We start from the raw sequence: 22111 nt of genomic DNA on the forward strand, positions 1-22111 counted from the left end.
ATCCCCCAGGCTCAGTCTCCAGTAATGACAAGGGAACATCTCTGTCCTGCCTTGTCATTCTTGCACCTGAGCTGAGAGACTCCTCGGGACAGGAGAGTCATGCATGAATTCTGTTTGAATGAGCTGCATTTGCTGCCGGTCCCTGCCCTGCCCTGTGTGAGGTTTGCAGCACATGGACTTCCCAGTGCCCGCTGGCATGGCGATGGGAAGGTGTTCTGAACATTCACAGAAGTTACCTGCAAATGGGGTAAACTACGGCACAGAGTTTCAGTGACCTACCCTCTGAGAGGTGGCATGTGAGACCACTAGCGTGATGGGAAGGCGCCTGGGTGCCAGCCTCACTGTGTCACTTGTCCCAGGCTGTGTTACAGCCCTTGCCCCAGCGAGCACCAGGTGCCTTCACCGCACAGGGCCCCGAGCTGTTCCCAGGCAGTGCTCCTGCGTCCTCCTTGCTCCATCTTTGCCTGCATCTCAGCAGATACCGGATCCCACAGCTGAGCAGTTGGGACCCCCTCGCTGCTGGCAGGCAGCCTGCCTGGTTCCCATCGCTACGTGTTGGTAGGTGGTTCCTGTCTAATGAAGCTCCTTTCCAAGGGAGGCTGTTGATGTGCTCCAGCATCGCCAGATGGTCCCCTTACCTCTTCTGCTCTCACGCTCCCTCAGAAACATTAATGATCCCTAAACCTCTCTGATGGAGGGGCTCCTTTTTGTGACAACCTCATTACGTGGTTATCAGGAGCTGCCACTACCCAGGTTGTCACGACAACCAGCCTGATTCAGAGCCGCTGGGAAAGGTCTGAACCTCAGGCAAATAACCAGCCCCAGCTCCCAGCAGATGCTCACCCGCAGCCAATTGGCGGGGCGCTGGGAAGCCATGACATCATGGGCCAAGCAGGCCCCAACATCGCTTTGTGAGCTTTGTTTGACCTCCAGGTCCCCTTGCCTCCCGCCTCCCCCCCCCCTCCCCCCCGCCCCCCCGGTGGGGCCCGGATCAGCCCCTCTGCAGCGAGCCAGCCCTGCTGTGGGACCGCTTCAGACCGCGCCAAAGCTCCTCGGCTCCCCTGAGCCCCCACATCATGCAGCCTTGGTCAGGAGCGGGAGCCACCGTGGCCAAGCGCCTGTCCCTCGGCAGTCTGGCGCGGGCAGAAAGCTGCGGGGTAGTGTAATACCTACAGCTGTTAGGAGCCAGAACAGGCTGCTACTTCTTGGGGTTTCATTAATGGGGATGGGAGTTAGTTGTCAGAGTTAATTTTATCTGCAGGACCAGCTCTCTGGCAGCTACCGCTAAGTATGGGAGATTAATGGGATCCTTATCCCCCTCCTTCCCACGAAAACCCACAGACACCCAATTACCAGTCACACCGTATTGCTGGGATTGTGTCATGTTTGCCAGTGAGGTGTGATAAATGCAGCAGAACCAGTTCTGTCGCAGATGGGGAACGTGTCCACCTTCCTGCCCTGCTGAAGTAGAGAGGGGGTTGTTCAGTAGCCTCGTGCCTTCGCTAGGGTGTTTCTGAGCCACCTCTGGAACCACATACCCCATTCAGGTGACATCCTCCGTAGTACTGACCGAGGCGTCCTGCAGACATGTGGCTGCAGAGCTTTCCTTCGTTCCTGCCCTGCTTGGGCACATTCCCTATGAAAGCAGGATCAGGCAGTTCTTCAAAGGGATTCCTCTTTTTGCTTGAAAGGCGCTTTTTTTTTTTTTTTTTTTTTTTTTTTTTTTTAACTTCTTGGCCATCCCAGCTAAGCGTGCGTTTGGTTTCTGAAAATGCTGCTGCTCGGTCTCCTTTACCAAGACATTTACCCTTGCACACTGCTCTGCCACAGGAAAGGGTGCTGGTAGTTTCAGGCAGTGGGAGTCTGCAGCACTTCGATCAGCTTGCGAGGGTCTATCTGGTTAGATCTAAAAGGTGAGGTTACTTTCGGCTTCTGAAGTCCCCAGGCATCTTTTGGAGGAACAAAGGCTATGAGAAGGCTGTTTGTTGCTGAGAGCTAATACTCCTTTTTCTCGCTTTGCTGCATTGACTGCTTGGCCCTGTATTTCCATGGGGCTGCATCTTCAGGGAGGAGTTGTCCCTGGGCCACTCTCGGTGGGGTGTACCCTACAGAGGGGCTGGGGAGCTTGTGCACAGCCGACACAGATGGTCCTGGTACAGCCAGGCTTCCCTTTTTTAGCATACGAGAAAGGAGCTGTTGGGGCTGGTGATGGACCTGGTCCAGCCAAGTCTTTCCTCCTGCTTCTCAGACTTTTAGAGCATTGGGCACTGTGGCTCAAGTTAGGGCAGCTCCTGGGGTTACTTTTGCAGGATGAGACCCTCGCTTGGAGACCTAGCTGGCTCCTGAAAAAACAGGGTTCAGGCAGGCCCTGGAGGCCAGACCTGTGGGCATGCCGACTCAAAGCATTTCCAGCACCTTTGTGACAGTCACACAGGATCGACATCTAGCAGGGTCCAGCCTGCTTTCCTGTGACCTGTGGGGACAAAACGGGCACCCTGTCCGAGTCTGGCCTGGATGGGGCTCAGTGATACTCTGCAGGTCTGGCGCAGCCCAGCCCGTCCCAGGTGTGGGACCTGTGGAGCGAGTCCAGCTTGTGCTCTGAGCCCCACGCCCGGGGGCTGTGTGGGTGCCATGGCCATGCAGTCACTTGGCTTTTGCCCTCTCCCAGCAGCGTGCCACGAGCAATGTGCCAGTTGTTAACACATCTGGCTGCTCACAGGTGCAGAGGAGCCTTCTGGCTCTGATGGGGTCAGCCTTGTGTATGGCTGAGGTGAGGGGCAAGAAGGCTCTGTGGTTTGGGCAATTTCTCCTTTCTGGCCTTTGCCTTTGCTTCCTTTTTTTGTCTCCTTTGCCAGGAGGGCATGGGCTATCAGCTCCCTATCAGGCACAGGACCATCGGCTTCCATCCAGCAGCTTAAAGATAGCTGGAGAACCCAGGAAGACTGAAATAGCACAGGTTCAAGGGCTTTGTGGTCTCCAAAGGTCAACCCAAAAGGCACAGGATTTTGAAAAACCTCTGTGATTTTCAGGAAAAACTCTGCCGTGCACACTCAATGTTTGCAAGGTTTCCTCGGGTCCCAGGAGAGTCGTAACTTTGGACCAGGCTGAGAGTAAGAGATCTGATGTTGCTTTTTCACTGCGTGCAGTCACGGAGTCAAGTTTCTGCTCTTTCACAGGGGAAAGGAAGCCGAAACTCTTCCTTCACCTGCTCTCGCCTGGCCTTCGGCAAAGTCAGACGGAAGCCGAGGCACTGGGCTTGGTCTCTTGAAGAGCCTGCAGTTTTCTTGCAGTGCTTATAAGAGTAGTTTTGCTAATAGTTTTTGCTAAGACTGTGTTCTAGTTGGACTTTTAAAATGAGTGAAAGTGATTCACCCACAAATTCAGTCTTAACATCTGTAATTGCCTGACTTGGTGCTCTGTCGGCAGCTTTTCCCTGAGCTGCCTCCCTCCTTCGGAAGCCGGTGAGCGGGACGCGCGTCTCATGCTGTGCGTGGTGTGCTGGGGCGTGGGGCTGGTGAATAACCTGCTGGTCTGTGTCTGAAGCAATCGGGAGTAATTTTTACTCTGGAGGTGGCTGGGTACCGCTTGCCCACCACCTGCCCAGTCCTTTCCAACTCCGTGGGCTGTTTGTAAGCAGCAATTTGGAGCAGCCGCTGTGGTTTGCAAGGTATGGCCCCTTGGCCCTGAAGGGCAAGGTGAGCCTGCGGGGACCCCAGCAGCTCCTTCAGCTGCGTTTCCTTCATCACGGCTGTTGGGGGACATTCCCCTAAATATTTCCACTGATTTTGAAGGGGGAAAACTTGGCCAAAGCCTAAGTCCTCTGCAAACTACCCTGTCTTGGCTCAACAAGGGAGAGCGTGTCCTCTGCAGGGGCCACCCAGACTGCCTGTCCCAAGCCCCCTTGCATGCACACTGTGCTGTCACCGGGGTAGACACTTGCAGCAGAAGATGGAAGGCGCCTCTTCTTCCACTGTCAAGGGACAGCGGCCTTGCAGGGTCACTGCTGACCTCAGAGGATCCTGAGAGTCATCTATCCACAGGGGCATTTCTCTGCAGGGATGGAGACGGCACTGACAACTTGCTCCACAGCTTGACTTCGATCACTGCAGAGCCAGCCAGCTAAGTGATAGATTTGACTCATACTGGGGAAGAAAACCTTGGTGAGACCTCGGCGTGCGGCAGGAGGGGACGGCAGTGATTCAGTCGGGGCTGCTTGTCACATCAGTGTTGACTGGGTGACTCAGTGTGCGTTTGCTTCTGGGGAGCCTGTCCTTTGGACGAGCTGTAAGGCGACGGTGTGACCACTCGTGGTCGGAGAAGATCACATGCCATGTGGTGGGGCTGGGAGGGTTTGGTATCTCCTCTGGGGTAATTAATTACATGTGACCTGCCTTACCTTTGGGAAGGTAGTCTTCATTTCTTGCCGGTGGCCGCAGCAGTATATGCATTATTGAAGACAACTTTGTGCAGGGCAAGGTGCTGCCCCCAGCTCCCTTGTCCCCGGGAGCTCTGCCGGGGAGCTTGTACCAGCGGTCACGTTTGTCTGGCTGTGGGTTTTTCTTTTAGCTGGAAATATTGTAAAAAAAATCCTCATTAGAACAAGGTCTGTTTCTGCTTGTCGGACCTTTCATAGAGGAGTTGAACTTGCGGGCTGGGGAGGCGCAGGAGCGGGGGACTGTGCTCTGCCCGAGGAAGGGTGATTGTAAGCAAAAGGAGAAGGGAAGGCACACACACATGGGGAGGGAGGAGATTTTTCTTCTGGTGCATTTGGGGGTCCTTGCAGGGCCGTGCCGCCGCTGTCGCAGGAGCAGCCCTGCGCCCGGTGGGTGCGTCCCGCGTGGGGCGCTGGCAGGGGACGCCCACGGGCTGTTACACGGAGAGCCGCGCTCGGGGGGGGGCGGTGTTTCACCGTGCGTTTCCTGCTCCCTGCGGACGAGGAGCGTTACGATGCGTTTCAGGACACCTTTCGGCACCAGCCGGGGGCGGGTCCCCGCCTCCCAGGTACCCGCGCAGCCCTGCCGCGGCCCGAGCCACGCCGGCGGGGGGAAGCGGCGGTGCGGGGACGAGAGCCCCCCCGCGCGACGCTTTCCCCACGCAGCTGCCTTGAAACACAAGATTTGCCCCCGCGCGCCCGCCCGCCCCGCACGTCCAGGGGCCGCCGCAGCCGCGCGGGCGCAGCCAATGGGCGCGGCGGGCGGCGGGTGACGACACGGGGCTGGGGCGCGGGCGGCGATTGGCGCGCGGCGGCGGCGCGGGGGGACGGGCGCGCGGCAGATGGGCTGCGCCCGGGGGGGCCCGCGGCGGCGGCGGCGGCAGGCCGCGGCGGGGGACGGCCGGTGCAGCATGACAGCGGGAGCTCCAGGTAACGCTGGCCGCCGCCCGCGCCGGGAGCGGCCTGCCGAGCTGCGCCCGGGGCCGCCCGCCGAATGCGGTGCCCGCGGCCGGGCGTGCGGCGCTGCGTGAGGCGGCGGCGGCGGCGGGGGGGCAGCGGCGGCGGCCCCCGTGTGCGGCCGCGGGGGGGGCCGGGCTGCCGCGGGCGCGGGGCTGTCTGCGCGGCTGAGGTGCCTCTCCCGTCAGTGACACCTGTGTTACCGGGCAGGCCCCGCGTCGTCTGTAAACGGGGCCCGGTGTCCGGCGGGAGGGAGCTCCGCCCGGCCGGCTGCGAGCCGCGGAGCCGCTGCCGGGCTGAAGTTGTGTCAGCGCCGACACCGGCCATAAAGGCGGCCGCGCTGCGTGTGTTCCCCATCTTCAACAATGCGGGCTTCTGGGCTGTGCTTCTGCAGAGGAGTGAGAAATTCTGGACTATAAATAACTCTGCCTTTTTTTTTTTTTTTTTTTTTAAATACTCTTTATTGGCAACGCGCATCCGATTGACCCCTTTAGAAACGCCTGCTAAGTTTTCCCTGAAATCCGTTCGGGGAAGGGTGGTCTCTCCCCTGCGCATGCATGGTGGGGATGCCACACTGAAGCTGGTCCCCGTGCTGGGCTGTCCCTTTGTCCCAGACTTGTACACCAGCCAGCCGAGGAAGTGCTCCAGCGTGATGTCTGGCTGCTTGGGGCTTCCCTCCTCCGGCGGGGGATGCGCTCAGCGCCCGTGCCCCCTTTTTGGTCGTCCAGACAGTTTTCAGATCCAGTTTTCACCGGTGCCAGAAATGCGCCCCGTTTTAGATAACGGTGATGTATTTATGCGGAAGGTTGAGGGAGTTCAGACAGGAAAGGCTGTGGTTTCGGAGTGAGCAACATCTGAGAGAGGTGGTGAGCCTCAGCTGGGGAGAGCAGGGCTATTTCTGGACTGGCAACCCCAAAAGGTGTCGAGGGGTTGGATTTTTGTTTCTGCCCATGTGGGTGCCTTTGCTGAGGTGGGCACGGCGTGCTTTAGGAGTGAACGACCTGGTTATCAGTGAGGAGGGTCTGGCAGACACCCCTAAAGGCCTCATTCCCCCCGACCTCCCTGACGCCCCACCTACCCGAATCCGACGCCGCCGTGCAAAGGCTGCGGGCGGGCGAGGGGAGTCCGCTTTTTGTTTTCCTTCTGGGTGCAGCCAGTGATGACGTTCAGCACAGGGAACCCACGAGGCTGGAGATCAAAGTAGGCTTTGCTGAGTGACTTTCGGGCTGAGGTGAATCACCCCCAGTGAGGAGGAGGAGGAGGAGGATGGGCCCTGCCGGGGGAGGCTGCAGGGCCAGAGCCAGGCAGCTACCTGCCTGCCTGGGGCAGAGAGGGAAGGGAGCTCTGCGCCCGAGGGGACAGGAGATGAGATCTTCCCCCTGGCTCCTCCTCTGGTGTGTATCCACCTTCTCCGTGGCTGTCAGGTGGAGAAGAGGGGGCCCGGGCACAGCTACGAGGGGGCAGGGGCAGCCTGGGAGGAGGCTGCTGTGCTGAGGGACCCCCAGGCAGAGCACAGGAGGGGGGAGTGCAGCGGGAGAACTGGGGGGACAGCGTAGCCCCTGCCAGGGCAGCTGCCTGGGGCTGGGCAGCGGGAGGGTGTGCGGGAGGTGACGGCATCCCCCAAGCAGGAGCTGGTGTGGGGCCTGCTGGCAGGGAAGCAGGCCAGCCGTGAAGAAGTGGCACTGGGGATTTTTTGCCCCATCAGTCATGGAAGCAGGGTACGTGTCTGCAGAGGAGCCTCATGCTTCCAGTAAAGGTGTTTGGTCACAGGTTGCCCAGCCACGTGAGCAGAAAATAAATCAGGAATCGGGGAGCATTGGGTGTAAGCCTGGACATGGGCTGGGGGGTTGTTCAAGTCCAGGCAGTGAAAGTTGCCGTGACAGGTTATGTGCATGGAGGGGAAGGATTGCCCTGAGCCTGGGTTTTCTGCGGTGAGCACAGGGTTGGCGAGGGACGGTGGTGCTTGTGGCTGCGTTGGTTGGAGCTGCCTTCCTTCAGCAGGGGACTAGGCAGAGGAGCTCGTTGCAGGCACAGTGCAAGGGGCTGGCTTCATGGGTGGGGGGCTGCAGGCGGCTGCCACTGGGCTGCAGAGATGTCTCTGCTCTGAACCCAGACCTGCATGGATGGCATTTCTTCTCTGGGTGACTGGATAACTAAAAGTAAGTCTCGGTGGCTCCTGTGAGCCCTGAGCTCCTGTTACAGGATTAGGTTTCCAGCCTCATAGGCCACCGCTTGCAGCAGCAACAGTTCAGGAGGCAGCTGTGGCAGCAGTGCTGCAGGAGGCAATACTCAGGGTGAGCTGCTTTGGTTGTCACTGGCCCTGTGCTCAGACTACATTCATGTCAGGGCTTTAGCACGAGCCTGCCAGCTTCTCCTCGGGAATGTCTGACAGGGGCTTTGTGCCCTCTAAACTAACAAGCCAAATGAGACTGTATAGGGGGGTCCTGCAGAAGTTGTGTGTTTTGTTGTTGACTACAGTGAAGAGGACTTCACCTCTCCCAGTAGACCATTCACTGAGCAATTTCTCTGTCAAAATCTGAGCAGGACTCAGTATTGAAAGTGTGTGGAAGTTGGAGTCCAAATTATCCTGTGTGTCCTGAGCCAGCTCACAAGGTCTGGAAAAACAAAACTTGGCATAAGAGGTTATCTTCCTCCACCTTCCATATTTCTTTGCAACTTTTGTGCATACAGTTAGAGGGATAGGTCTGACGAATTGAGCTCTGTAACATACTGTGTGCCATAACAAACCCAGCTCCTGTATTAGCCATCTCCTGGCCTGGCAGCATTTGCTTCTAGAGGAGAGCTTGTTTGTGGTGATAGTCCCACTTTAGTTCTTGTTCCCTCCACCTAGAAGTTTTCTCCTCTTTTAAAAAAGATATTTTAAAATAAACTTTTTTTTTTAAAAAGTATTATTTAAATGTGACTGTGGATCCAAGTGTTCCTGGAACTGCTGGTATTCCAGGATCAAAAATGGCCTGGAAACTGGGTGTCTTTCAGATCTGCCTTCAGTTCTTCCTTTGTTTTAGCCATGTCTGCACAGAACTGGTCACAGGGGAGATGTTGCCAGATTTGGCTTCTCTGGTTAGACTCCCTGTGACTTTGGGACATGAACAGTGCTGTCAGTCTGTGCCTAGCCAGCTTGAGTACAGATTTCTGTTCCTTGCTGTGCTACACAGTGGCAGGTGGGAGCCCACTGTGATCTTCCTCTTTCATCACCTGCCTTAGCTCCTGCAGAAGGTGCTTGAAGGTTTTCTCTCAGGAACTTGATGGGCAGGGGGAACAGTGAGTGGGGAGGGGAGAGGGGAACATGAATTAACTTTCACCTGCAGAAATAAACCTTTCTGTTTGTCAGTACTGTTCTGTGTTTAGCAAGCACTGCAGCGCTATTTAGCTTTTTATGTTTCAGACACAGATAGCTGAGCTTATGTATCTTCTGTTTCTTCTATGTTTACTTTGATTCGCCTGATAAATTGAAGAACAGCATTAGGCCGAGTGGTGATTAGTGGGTCTGGTTGTGCCTGGGTCAGCAGAGGTAGAGATGCTGATGTGAACGTCATGTCTCAGACTTGCTGTTGCTAGTGTGTCTCCTTCTCCTAGCAGTAATTCTAGGGTGGAAAACATGACAGAAGCACCTGTGGTTTGCTCGTGGCTTGTCTCAGTGCTTTGAGTTTTGGAGATCTTTTCCAGGTGAATGTCAGCAGCTATGGATTGTCTGAGGCTGATAGCAAATGTAGGGTGTGCTCTGTTGGGGAGGGCAAAGGGACTTTTCATTTTGCATGTTTAATTGGACAGGTGCAACTTAGCTCTGGCAGTGCCCTGTTTATGAGTTGGCCTGCTGGGTTTCCTGAGACAGGAGATTGGGCTGCCAGGTGGCTCTCATCTCCTCAGCCAGGTGGTGTGGGACGTGGCAGGTGGGTTCTTCTGCTTTATAAACTTACAAGGTCTGGTGGATTATTTTTTTTTTTCTGTGCAATGCTGTCTTATGTATAAAAAGCCTTCATGTTTTACCCTCATTCATGCCATCACAGAAAGATGGTGAGTTGACTCGCACAACTGGAGTGCTGCAATGGATGGCTGCAAACTCTTCAGAAGGGACATGCAAGGAAGGAGACGTGGTAGGGGAATGTTTTGATTGTCTAAAGCTTAGTGATGGTGACAGATAGGGTTGAGTGTTTATGGGAAGAACTGGCAGAAGGCCAAGGCGGGAGTCTGTTGTAGACCACTCAGCCAGGATGAAGAGGCAGACAAAATGTTCTGGAAGTGGCTGGGAGAAGTCTCACAATCACTAGCCCTTGTTCTTGTGTCCCTTGCTCTGGGCAAGCAGGATGGCATCCGCCCAGTTAGTCCCACTGACTGTCACCCAAGAAGCCTATGATCTTGTTGATGCAGTCTGGTGTCCCCAGCTACTGGATCTCTTGACCCCAGGAAGCTCTGGGTGGGGGACAGGCAGGCCTACAGGCACTCCAGGTCTTCTGACTCCTGGATTGGGAAGATCTTGTCCGCGTGTGCCACCAGCCCTACCTGCCAGTCTGGCTTTCAGAGCACTGGGCTAGGTGACCCTCTGGGTACGCTGATGTCTAGTCTCATATCTTCCCTTCTAGAGGCATACTTAGAAATCACGTCCCTCTTAAAACAGGGGCATGTCCTGCTCAGTTGAGAAAGCTCTGCCATGAATGTTGCTTTGCGTGAACAGATATTATCTGCTGGTTTGTCTTGCTCTAATGACTTATCATCATGACTGTGTGCATTAAATATTCAAGGGTAAAATGGTGTTGCTGTATGTTCAGTGGGCTCATTTCCCAACATTATTTTTTATTGTCAGTTCCTTACCTAGTAGTGTATTGGCAGGTGCAACTGACTCTTGGATGATCCAGAGCAAAACACTTCTCTGCCCTGGAGTCTTTGCTGTCAGTTTGAATAGATTGCACTGGTTCCGCGGGACGGTGCTGGTTTGGGTCTCTCTGTGTAGTACATGTGCGGGACACTCCAGTACTGCACTGTATAAGGCTTGCAAAGATGGGACATGGCAAGTTAAGGTTGGATGCACCTCCTTTACTCTTTCTGCTCTGGTTGTGTGTATTTTTATGTTGCCATCAAAAGCAAATTAAGTTAATTTGGGTCCTGATACATGTATTCAAGGAAACTTTGGGGAACTTCTACCTATTTCTTCATAATCCTAAGGGCAAAAGCCTGCTTCCTCAGAGAAATGGAAACAAAGATTCTGATACGATCCCTTGACTTCTGAAAGTGATACCTTGCACACAGACCGGTGATAGCTGTGGTTTGATCCAGCTTGCTGCGCGTGCATGTGCTTGGCTTTACCACAACACAGTGTACTGCAATGTCATTTTTGTCCAGCCTTAGACCCCCTATAAGCATGAAACAAACTGCCATTTCAACGTCACAGTACAGCACAGACTCCAGAGCCAGACCATTCTCATTTTCTTTTTAATCCTCAAGTGCTGAAAATGTTCTGGCACCTTAGCAGGCTCACCATTGCTTTGCAGGGTGTATGCACAGCTGGCTGCATGTGATTAGAGGAGTACTAAAATGTTTTGTTGCCATGTCACCTGAGTGTGCCCGTTTTTCCAGACAGTGCTGTTGAATGGGCAGCAGCTGTGTGACCCCCCGCCAGTCCCTGTCCCTTTGCTGGCATGAATAAATTGCTGTTTGCTTTATTTGGGAAAGGTACTTGCATGTGTGTCTCAAGGGGAGTGAAAGTTCTAATGTTTTCCATTTTCTGTCTCGTCCTTCTCCACTCCCTATTGTGAAGGAGAAAATCCTCCAGATAGAAGTTTTCCAGGCACTTCTCTGCAGAGAATTTTGATTCAACCTGCAGTGCCTAGATGCCAGGTCACACTTATCAGGTACACCCAGCCACTCCCCAGATGCAACACGGGGCTGCTGGTGCATGGTAAACATGAGAGGGAAGAATGGAAGTCACACAATTAAAATCCTGGGCTTTCACTAAAACTGTTTTTAATGTCTTCTGCCCTCACAGGCAGAAGATTGTGGACTCAGATTTGGGATGCTCTTGAAGTGTCACCAGAAAAGCTGTGAAATGTGTGCATGCAGAAGTAGAGGCTTGGAAAGTGCCTTTAATTGTGATTCCACTCTGCACAACACAGATTGTCATGCTTTGAGCTCAGGTTTGTTTGTATCAGGGACGGACATTGATACCACAGCTCCTATTGGGGCATGAATATTTGAACAACTGAAACGATGCCTGCCTGCTCCAGAAAATAGCTGCTTACATCCCCGTTTGATCTTTTCAGTGAGCCTAGCCAGCTCAGGTTGGCATCCTGGTTATTTATTTCCTACAGATATGGTCTCTGTTAGCTGTGCTGTGCTGTGACTCTCCTCTCTTCATTCCAGAGGCTCTGGGATCTCAAGTTCAGAAGAAATGAGATTTCTAGCAAGAAAAAAGACTAAAGCAGCCATAATTTTCTTCCCGATTTGTTTCTTTATGAGGAGGCAGCATGAACTTCATAGGATGCATGGACTAGAAATAGATGGGGTAGTATTTGGAAGTATCTAGGGTGGCAGTCTGTGGGGACAGTCTTTTCCTTTCATTTCTGCCCCACATCCTGCACCACACATTCTCTCCATGCCATAACAGTTCTCTCTCCACTTTTTCTTGCACTATGGGAATGCAGAATCCTCCTCTCTAGTGGCATTAATGAATAATATTAAACACTTCAGAAGGAATAAGCTGAGAGTGGAGACTTACTCTTTTCTGCAGTATACTTACAGTTCACACACCAAGATTGTGTCCTGGACCTCTCTTTTTGAAAGCTGTAGTGACATTGAAACACTGGAGCTCCTGGTACCATTGTGTTTTTCTGAAGTAAAATGTCTCCAAAGCATCTAATTAGGAGGCACTTTGTACAGCCACGATCCATAATGCAGACAGTGAGAGCTTTTGAGCAACGTGCTCTTCAGGGCATGCCCTGCCTTCTCCTGTGGTCTGTAGAGCACTCTGGACACTTAAGGTGAATGCCAGGCTTCTTCGTGTGATGAGGAAAAGCAACGGGAGTCTGTGTATGAGGTAGTTTATCAGTTCCAAGTCCTTGGTGTGGTAAGATCTCTCTCCTCGTACTTAAGTGAGCAACAGCATGTGGACAAAGTTTCCAGGCCCACAGATGATGGAAGAAATCAATGACCTGATTCTTGAGCATATTTTTGAGCCGTATTTCCTGGTGTTTGCATTGCTGCTCCCAGAAGAATGGCAGAGCTTGGCCTCATGGGTACAGCTGAACACGTGTGATTCTGTGTTTGAGGAATACATCTGTTGGAGCGGTTATCCTGAGTATAATTGCTTGCGTACCAGAACAGAAATTATACATGGAGAGTTACAGCTGTGTATGTATGCCAGGAAGCAGTCTGGTAGACAGAATCCCAAAGTCACCCTGCAGTAGGACTTACTGTTGGGCAAGGAGAAGAAAAAATTGTGCTCTTATTCCAAACAGCCTTTGAAGCATAAGTTCTCATTAGAGTGATGGGTTTTGTCGGTGAGGTCCTTAGGCAGAAGATGCTTTGCACTGCTCTGTCTGTCCTGCAGCGTTAGTGAGACACTGCATTGTGGCCCGTGGAGCTGGCCATGTCTGACTGCCCTTGCCACAGAAAGGGTGGCTCAGGCTGGCCCAGGCTCCCTCCCAGTGTGCTCACTTGAATTTTGAATACAAGTGCCAGAAGGCAGTGAGCAGCAGGTACATGCTTCAAGCATCTGTCTGCACCTTTTGTGCCTGAGTGTCTGAGATCTGAGGATCTCAAAGCGCATTTTCTTTGAAAACTGTTTTAAAGGTTTACAATAAATGGCTGAAACGCCTGGAGAAAAAGCAGAGATGTGTTAAGGCAGGGTCTGACTGCTCCGGGGTTACATATCCTGGGTGCCAGCGTGACTCGTGTCAGACAAGGATGAAGTCAAATGTCCAAGGTCATCAGTAGGGTGCTGGCAGAGCCATGGAAGATACTAGTTAGAAGCAAACAATTGAGGTTTTGTGTCCTGAACAGTCTGCGGGCAGCAGTGTTGGTGTGGCCAGGGACCTTGCAAACCTCAGCCAGTAGGTACCTAAATGATAGAGTTTGGGTCCGTGGTGACCAATGAGGACAATTTATGGTGGAACTTGACTTCACATGGCCTTTTTCAAAGCAGACCTGTGGTGCTTCCATCTGACCGCGCTAGGGAGAGAAGAGCCCTGCCACCCTAAGGCCACAAGGCTCATTTGAAACATGCACACTGAAACGGGGACACGCCAGATGAAGCGCTGCTGCTTCTGACGTGTCAGATGTTAAACACATTTGAAACAAGGAGCTTGTGAAAGGATGTAGATTCAGGATGTGCTTGTGCATAGCAGAAATACTCTGTTTTGTGACTGTTTTGAGCAAAAAGACAAGCCCCCCCCCCCCCCCCCCCGCTCGCCCACCGTTGCAGGCTGGGTGCTGAGCTGAGCGTTGTAGGGTGGCCATTACACATTGCACAGGTGCCGTGTGACACTGGGGTTTATGATGGCAGGTGTAGGGACTCTCTGGGGACTTAAAGGCTTTTTAGATGCTGCATTGCATTTCACTTGTTTGGGAGGGGTGTCCTTGTAAGTGTATATATCATATGCAAACGCATTTTGAGTTGCTGTGTGTTTTGTCTGAATTTAGAAAAGGAGTGATGTGGAGAAAGAATCCTCCAGGAAATGTTGCTTTTGCAAGCACAGGGCTCTTGACTGTGATTTTTGGGGGGAGGAAGGAGTGGGAATGAGGGGGAGGTTCACTGAGGTTTTCTTCTTTTCTTGTAGCGTTTTGGGAAAACTCCGGCCAAGGCCCACATACAATCAAATGAATCAGCCTCTCTTTTTGCCATAAGTAATTGGCAGCTCTAGCTGCAATGCAGTTTTGATGTATGGCTAATACACTTTTTCTTGGTTAATTGAGAAGAAACATTGCAGTAGACGCATGATGTTGAGTTGGCCTTCGTAGGGAGTCTTTGAGCTAGTAGGGAGATGTTGTAGACCTCTTCCTGAGACATTGGATTTGTTGCAAATTATATTCCATACTCTAGTCTGAAGGCTGTTGTTGCTGTTCATCTGCTATAGAAAAGACATTTCTTGTGGCGTACGAGTGTGGAGAGCACTGCAAGCTGGCACATGGCACTGTTGCTCAGTGCAGGGTTTCTTTGGAGGAGTCTCATTTTATAACAACTTCAACAGAATATTCCTGTTCTTAGATGAGTGACTGTTCCTGTGCTGACAAATAAAGCATTTTGGCCTTCTCGTATTCCTGTAACAAAATGAAATTCACTTGTTTTCTAAAGCATCTGGTGCCAGTTTAGACTCAGAGCTTTCTGTGTCTGCTGTAGGATTTCCACTGAGCTCAGAAAACTTACCAGACAAGCTCAGCATTCACCACTGGAAGTATCTGGAGTAACTGGAGGGCTTTCTTGTCCAGGAAACAGGACATGTAGCAGTTGCCCTTGGCAGGCTAAGACTTGCCAAATACCTTTTATTTCCTGTTGGAAGCCTAGTTTTACATGGAAGAACTATATTACTTTCACAACTGCAGTATCTGTTGGTATATATTGGCTTTAATAACATACGCTTCGCTTTAGCAGAATAACAACAGTGAGGGTTGAATCTGGAGCAGTGAACTAAGCGTGCTATACTGGGGCAGTAACATCAGTGTTATTTTACAATGTTTTAAATGATGAATACCATACCTATTATTTTCATAGCATTTGAAAATGCATTAGAAACAAGTCCCTTTGAGGAACCTGTAGTTGTAGATGTGATTAACTCAGCCTTGGAGTTTTAGTCGTGGCCAAGATTTCACTGAATGCTGTCTAAACAGAGAAGCCAAGCCTGGCCTCGAGATATTCTTTCATGGGATTGCTTCATATACAGGCAGCATGTGGCCTTCTTCCTTCCAGTTGTTCTGTGAGGGAAGAAAACATTCAAAGAAAGCACAAACGTAACGTCTTCGTAGGGGGCAAATAAAATGGTTGGCTCTGTAGCATGTTGCACCTGAAAGGAAACACAAAAGTGGCTGGGTTTTGCCCTGTACCTTTGTAGGGGGCAGGGGGGACTCCTGGGTGTTTGAAGATGCAGACACATAGAAAGCAGAATGGCATTGCCTTTCCGTGTGTACTTAGCTGAACGACACTCCTGCTTGTTTGGTTCGATGTGTTACGTGTATCTGGAGAGAGACTATATCCAGGCCAGCTGGGCTGAAGTTTGCTCTTTCTCTCTCCAGTTCACTGGACAAGTGTTTTACGTTTTCTTCAGCATAACTTTAAATGGACATTGTTTTACCCTGTTCTGGAAAGGAGCTGGTGTTTCTACAACTCATGCTGTCATGTAAGTAACCTTTTTCTTTTCTGAACAAGGTCATTACATCACGATGCAGTAATTCTCTGCCTGTGGGATAAACCATCCTCTCTGTCTGTGTCTCTGTCTACTGCTGTTATCTGTGTATGTTTTTTCTTAAAAATGTGCATGGGGGGGAAGAGAAATAAGGGGAGAGCAAAAGTTCGATTGGGGCCTGTTGAACCATGTTTAGAGAGAATAATGCATGGGTTGTGAGATGCAAAGGGCCGTTGTCTCACAGAGCTATTGCTTTGATACTTTATCCACAAAGAGAAGCTCCAGAGTCTCAAGTCAGAAGAGCCTGGGGATGAAATTACACCTTTGCCAGGCTCTGACAGGTTAAACTTTATGGAGATGCAGGTAGCAAATTATTCACAGACTGAATTGCAAAGGAGGGCTCTAAAACGGGCTTTAAAAACCTGCTGGGGAGACTGAGTGGATAAAAATAGTTAGTTCTTATATCCCTCTCTTTGTCTGTAGAGCTAAAGGCAACCTACAGAGGAAGGACAACGCCAGTATCTTGGTCTCAACCCAGAGGAACCTGAAGGGTTAGAGCAATGCCACCGTGGGCGGAATGGGTCAGCATGGGAGCCAGCAGCAGGACCTAGCCACCTTGCTGCCTGTCCCATTGCCTGGCCATTAGACTAGGTTGCCTCCCTGCTTATTGCAGTTGCTAATTTGTTTTGGATGTGTCTGTAATACTTTTTCCCGAGTCAATTTACACCACAGTATATCATTCATGGCCAGCCAGGGGTGTGCCTGATGAAGCATGGCTCATAACTATTTTTGATTCATTTATAAAGGGATTGGGTGACATGGTTGCCTGGGCAGTGGGACTGTACTTGGTGACCCGGTGGGTCTCTCCCAGTCCTGTGTTCCTGTGTAACCTGAGGTGATGCCATCTAAGCTGCATCAAGATGCCAGTGATGTAATTTCAGACTGTCTGGCCTGAGCGCCAGTAAAGTCAGGGAGGCTGCACGTGTGTAAGACAGGATTGGCTTTGATCCTGTCTTTTTTTCCCAAATAATAAGTGCAAGCTTGGCAGGGTTTGATTCAAAATGAAACCAGTTAACTGAGCAGAGAAAGTAGAGCAGATATATTAGTGGTTGATTCCAGCTTTCACCTGCTCAGAGAGGAAATAGCCCATCCTATTTTACTGTACAGCTCTGAGGTCTGTTGCAGATTAAGATAAATAACTAAGTGGAGTCATCAGGTTGTAATGTCTCAACAAACTACTTAAAAAGATGTCAGGCCCTCACTGTGGGTGGATGTTAGAGTGGCAAAGCTATCAAAGAAACACATCTAGAATCACATGAAGACTTCACTGTTACCGTCGTGCCATACTTTACAGCTGTTCAGAGCATTGCAGTGATAGAGCACATGTCCTCTAAGCTGGAAATGATAGACTCCTGTAGCTGTCAGCAGGGCACGACTATGGACGCCTTGCAAGGCATGCTGGTGTGGGTACAGTTCGGCTCACGTGCCTTTACAGCTATCAAAACACACATGCTTCAAGTTGCTTGGAGTACAAGCAGAGGAACTCAGATTGGGGGGCTGTGCCTGCCTGTGGAGACTTAGCTGTGGCTGAGCAGTCCCTGTGCCAGTCAGAAGGGACACCAGTAACAGCCACTGTATATCCTCATAATCATGTTTCTATGCTTTGTATCTGTTCCTGATTTATTATATCCCAAAATCCAAGAATCTTCTCGTAGAGATTGCATTGCTGACTGTGTCTTCATCTGTGTTTCAGCTGTGCTGCCTCTGTTGATGAAAATAGGCTCTATGTAGTTTGGTCAAACGTCAAGAGTGTTTTAATGGAGGAGGGGAGACTTCTAAATTAGTTTAATTCATTATGCTCTTTTATCATTGCCTGCTACTAGAAAAATTCTAGCAAATGAGTTTGTACTACTTCATTTACATCATTGGTTTCCTTCTGTTTAATTCCAGCAGAATCTTTGGACCCAGATTCCAAGGGGATGATTGTGTTGTAGGAAAAACATGGTCACAGAAGAACTTCCCAGCTATTAGTTATGATACCTTTGACTTTTCTACCAGGGTAAATTTCAGAGCAGCATTGATTTTTATTTCTTTGTGTAACTTGTGATTTGCTGAGTTACAGCTGACAGCAGCTTTTCTCTGTCCTTAAGGGGTCATTCTGCATACATGTGTGTGTGTTTGAAAACTGCAGATTCACATCTTAAAAAGAAAGTCCTCTAAATATGCCTAGCTGTGTGTAATACTTTTCCCTTTGCACTTAGTTTTAAAGCCAAAAGTCATTAAAAACAACTTTCAGTGCTTTGATGTGGGCTCATAATTTTCTCATTGATGCTATTAATATTGCATGCCCACTTGCTCCGTGGTGGGTGTCAGCGCTCACTAACAGCAGCCATCTGTGAGAAAAAGAGCTGCTTCCTGGCATGGAGTAAAATTTAGGCCAGCTGTGGATGCTGGAATCACATCTTAGAGACTGTCCCTCTGGGCTCTCCTCTCCCTGTGCTTTGCCTGAGACTGCACTGAGCAGAATTTCTGGTACCCAGGATCCCACAGCCTGTGGAGCTGCATTTCTGTATAAATGTCTGTGCCTCACATTCTGAAGGGAAAAGGTAGGGCCTGAATTATTCCCACATTAGGCTTGTGCCATTGTCTTTCCAGAAAGCTGATATCCCTCAGCTGAAGGGACTTACCCATTTCAGTCCATTTAACTGGGAAGTTAAATAATGCTCTTGTTCAATTTGGGCGATACGTGAAACTTGACATCTCCCCCCCGCACCTGCTCGGCACAAGTGGTGTTTTGTTTGTGAAACAAGTGAAAATGCAATTGCAACTCTGGCCTACCAGTTTTCCTGTATTTTTTCCTGTGATGTTGGAAAAATCTTATCACTCTCAGCCCTTTCACTTAAATTCCTGGAAATACAAACACATTGAAATTGAGAGAGCGGGGGAAACTAAACAAACTCACTCCAAGCAGCATCCCAGGTAAGTATTACATGTAGATGTGTGTTCTGCCACATGTTGCATTGTTGTGCAGTCAAGTTTCTGGGATCTGAAGGGATTTTCAAACCTCTGTCAGAGCTCAGTGGTGAGATTACTTTTGGCTCAAAGCAATCTGGCAGTACTGTTCTCTTAGCCTGCATTAACTATCTCACTAGGGGTTTCATGACACACCTGCTGTCCCAGAGGCCAGTCGTTATGAAAAGGCCAGTCAGTCTCACCTCTGCCCAGCAAGGTCATGGAGCACATCCTCCTGGAAACAGTGCTAAGGCGCATGTAAAGCAAGGAGGTGATTGCTGACAGCCAGCATGGTTTCACTAAGGGTAAACTGTGCCTGACAGATGTGGTGGCCTTCTACAACAGGGTGACTGTTTTGTGGATAAGGGAGGAGCAACTGACATCATCTACGTGGACTTGTGCAAAGTATGTGACACTGTCCCACACAACATCCTTGTCTCTAAACTGGAGAGACATGGATTTGATGGATGTTCACACCCAAAGAGTTGTGCTCAATGGCTCAATGTCCAGGTGGAGACCAGTGACAAGTGCCGTTCCTCAGGGGTTGGAACTGGGACCAATGATGTTTAACTTCGTTGTTGGCGACACGGACAGTGGGACTGAGTGCACCCTCAGCAAGTTTGCTGTGACACCAAGCTGTGTGGGGTGGTCGACATGCTGGAGGACAGGGGTGGCATCAAGAGGGACCACGACAGGCCTGAGCAGTGGGCCTGTGCGAACCTCACAAAGTTCAAAAAGGCCAAGTGCGAGGTCCCGCACGTGGGTTGGGGCAATCCCAAGCACAGGTACAGGCTGGGCAATGGATCGAGTGGATTGAGAGCTGTCCTGAGGAGAAGGACTTGGGGGTATTAGTGGGTGAAAAACTGACTATGAGCTGTCGATGTGCGCTCTCAGCCCAGCCAGCCAACGGTATCCTGGGCTGCACCAAAAGCAGCGTGGCCAGCAGGTGAGGCAGGTGATTGTGCCTCTCTGCTCTCCTGAGCCCCCCCCGCAGTGCTGCGTGCAGCTCTGGGCCCAGCACACGAAGGACACGGACCTGTCGGAGGGAGGCCGGAGGGGCCACGAAGATGCTCAGAGGCTGGAGCAGCTCTGCTGTGAAGACAGGCTGGGAGAGTTGGGGTGGTTCAGCCTGGAGAGGAGAAGGGTCCAGGGAGACCCTGCGCAGCCTGCCAGTGCCTGACGGGGGCTGCAGGAAAGCTGGAGGGAGCTTTCACAAGGGCATGTAGTGATAGGACAAGGGGCAACGGCTTTAAACTGAAAGAGGGGAGATTTAGATGAGATATTAGGAAGAAATTCCTCACCGTGAGGGTGGTGAGACACCGGCCCAGGCTGCCCAGAGCAGCTGTGGGTGCCCCATCCCTGGCAGTGCCCAAGGCCAGGCTGGACGGGGCTCTGGGCAGCCTGGTCCAGGGGAAGGTGTCCCTGCCTGTGGCAGGGGGGTGCAACTAGATGGGCTTTAAGGTCCCTTCCAACCCAAACCAGTCTATGATTCTGTGATGGCATTAGGCCAAATCCTACCTCCAGTTATGTGGTCTGACCTCAAGTTTTCATTTAATTTACAAAATTGAGTTTTATAAAATAGTTGTATTTCACAACTGCATCAGTTCTCATCTTGATGTGACACCTAATTAGCATTTGCAATAGGAACATGATCTCAAGATTTCTGCTCTTTTCCAGCACACGTTCATCCTTTCTGTAGCTCTCTTTCTAAGTCCTTCTCCTCTCACAAGATTTCCTCTCACAGAGTTCTTGGGACAGGCATTTTGCAGGTGGCTGCAGGCGTAGGCCAGTCGGAAAATGGCTTTTACCCTAAAGGTGCTTCTTTATAGACAGGGAAAAGAATGTATGGTGGTGCTGTCCAAGTGGCCTTTAGAAGAATGGAAACTTTTTTCTTTGAGGGCAAACAAACCGCCTGCAAAGGCCTAGGAAGTGATTCACCTCCATTTACACAGTCTGCAGCATCAACTTGTCAGACTGGGATCGTATGTTGCACCTTATGATGGAATGCCCCTGAGTGTCAATCAGATCAAGGCACTCCTGGAGTTCGCAGCAGCAAGTTATGTTAGTGTTGATGGTAATTGCTAAGAGTATAACATCTACCTGGATAATCATGACTGAGTTCCATCAGTAACGCTGAACACTCACCTCTGATAAAGGCTCCAGCTTTCAGCTGTTGTGAAACTTCGCTGAGCTGAGAATGGTGCAAACCTAGAAGACTGGCACAAATTCTGCCTTGGTGGCCAGTCATATACTGGCCACATAGAAATGTTTGTGTGGGATCAGAAGACAGGTCAGGTTAGAACTGGGCTAATGCTTTTGTTTGTCAAACTCCCCTGTCATAGAAATCAGTGGAACCGGTCGAAGGGGCAGAGAAACTTCCCTCTTCAGCTCACAAGTCATCAGAGATTTGTATGATCTGATATGAAACCTGTTTCAGACTTAAAGGAATGCAGTCCCACATCCTGCAGCAGCCCACAATTTTTCCATTGCAAATACCAGAACCACTGTTTAACCCCCCCTGTGGTGATCTCTGGGGAGAAGCCAGGACCCGAATGGGCTGTAGAGGTACCAGTAGCTCTCTTGGTGTTATATAGGTGGGTTCTTGATATTGAAGATACTAAATTTGTCTGGACCCTGAAGGGAACGTGCAGGAATATGTGCTTGATAAGTCTAAGCACCTGCCGCTTGGCAGATGAGTAGAAGTATTTGCTCTCCACGTGGACGGTGAGACTCATATGCAATCAGAGCTGGATTCTCATGGGAGCTGAGCACTGCCTTCTGCCTGCACCTGAAACGGGCAGTGATTTCTCTGCTGCATTACTGATTCTCATAATATTCTTGGAAAGTAAGTGAATGAAGTTTTGGTCGTGATTGGCAAGAAACTTATGGATGAGATTTTCAGCACAGGAATTTTCTTTCAAGAAAGTCCAAGAAGTAAATGCAGGAGTGGTACGGATTCAGGTGGAGCCCTTGGATGAGGAGAGTTGGGATGTGCGGTGGGGTCTGGTACTGTTTTCTGATCAGGCTGGCATTTCTTTCTGAAAGAAGATTGAGATGGGCTTCGTTTTGCCAGAGAGAATGTGGAGGCTCTCTTTTGTTGGTAGATGCTGTTTGTTCTCTCCTTCATAAAACCTTTGATGGAAGAAAGAATTGTTCATGGCATAAAGTGCTCATGCCACGTAAAACAAGAGGTGACAGCTTGAAGTAGAGTTAAGTATTTCTAGGAGAAGCATGAAATGTATTCTGTTTTCAGTGTGTCTTAATGCCACATCTTAGATGTTCCTTGATAGCATTTCTAATCAGCAGGCCCTTATCCATTCTCTACCAGTGTTAGTTGCAGCTTAATGACATATAATTATAT

General features: G+C 50.7%; 1 protein-coding gene across 3 annotated transcripts in view; it reads left to right on the forward strand.

Moving 5' to 3' along the window:
- Positions 1–1006: 1006 nt before the first annotated feature.
- Positions 1007–22111, forward strand: part of PAK3 (p21 (RAC1) activated kinase 3) — an 81734-nt gene continuing 60629 nt past the window's right edge. Inside the window, exon 1 of one of the 3 annotated variants that reach the window (XM_080365912.1) lies at positions 1007–5001. The gene's annotated coding sequence lies outside the window, so the exon portion shown is untranslated. Of the gene's footprint in view, positions 5002–5049; positions 5363–5446; positions 15733–22111 lie in introns of those variants that run through there. The other 2 variants (XM_080365910.1, XM_080365911.1) reach the window with 2 other exon arrangements.

Source organism: Falco punctatus, assembly GCF_963210335.1.
Source record: "Falco punctatus genome assembly, chromosome: 15".
Lineage (NCBI taxonomy): Eukaryota > Metazoa > Chordata > Aves > Falconiformes > Falconidae > Falco > Falco punctatus.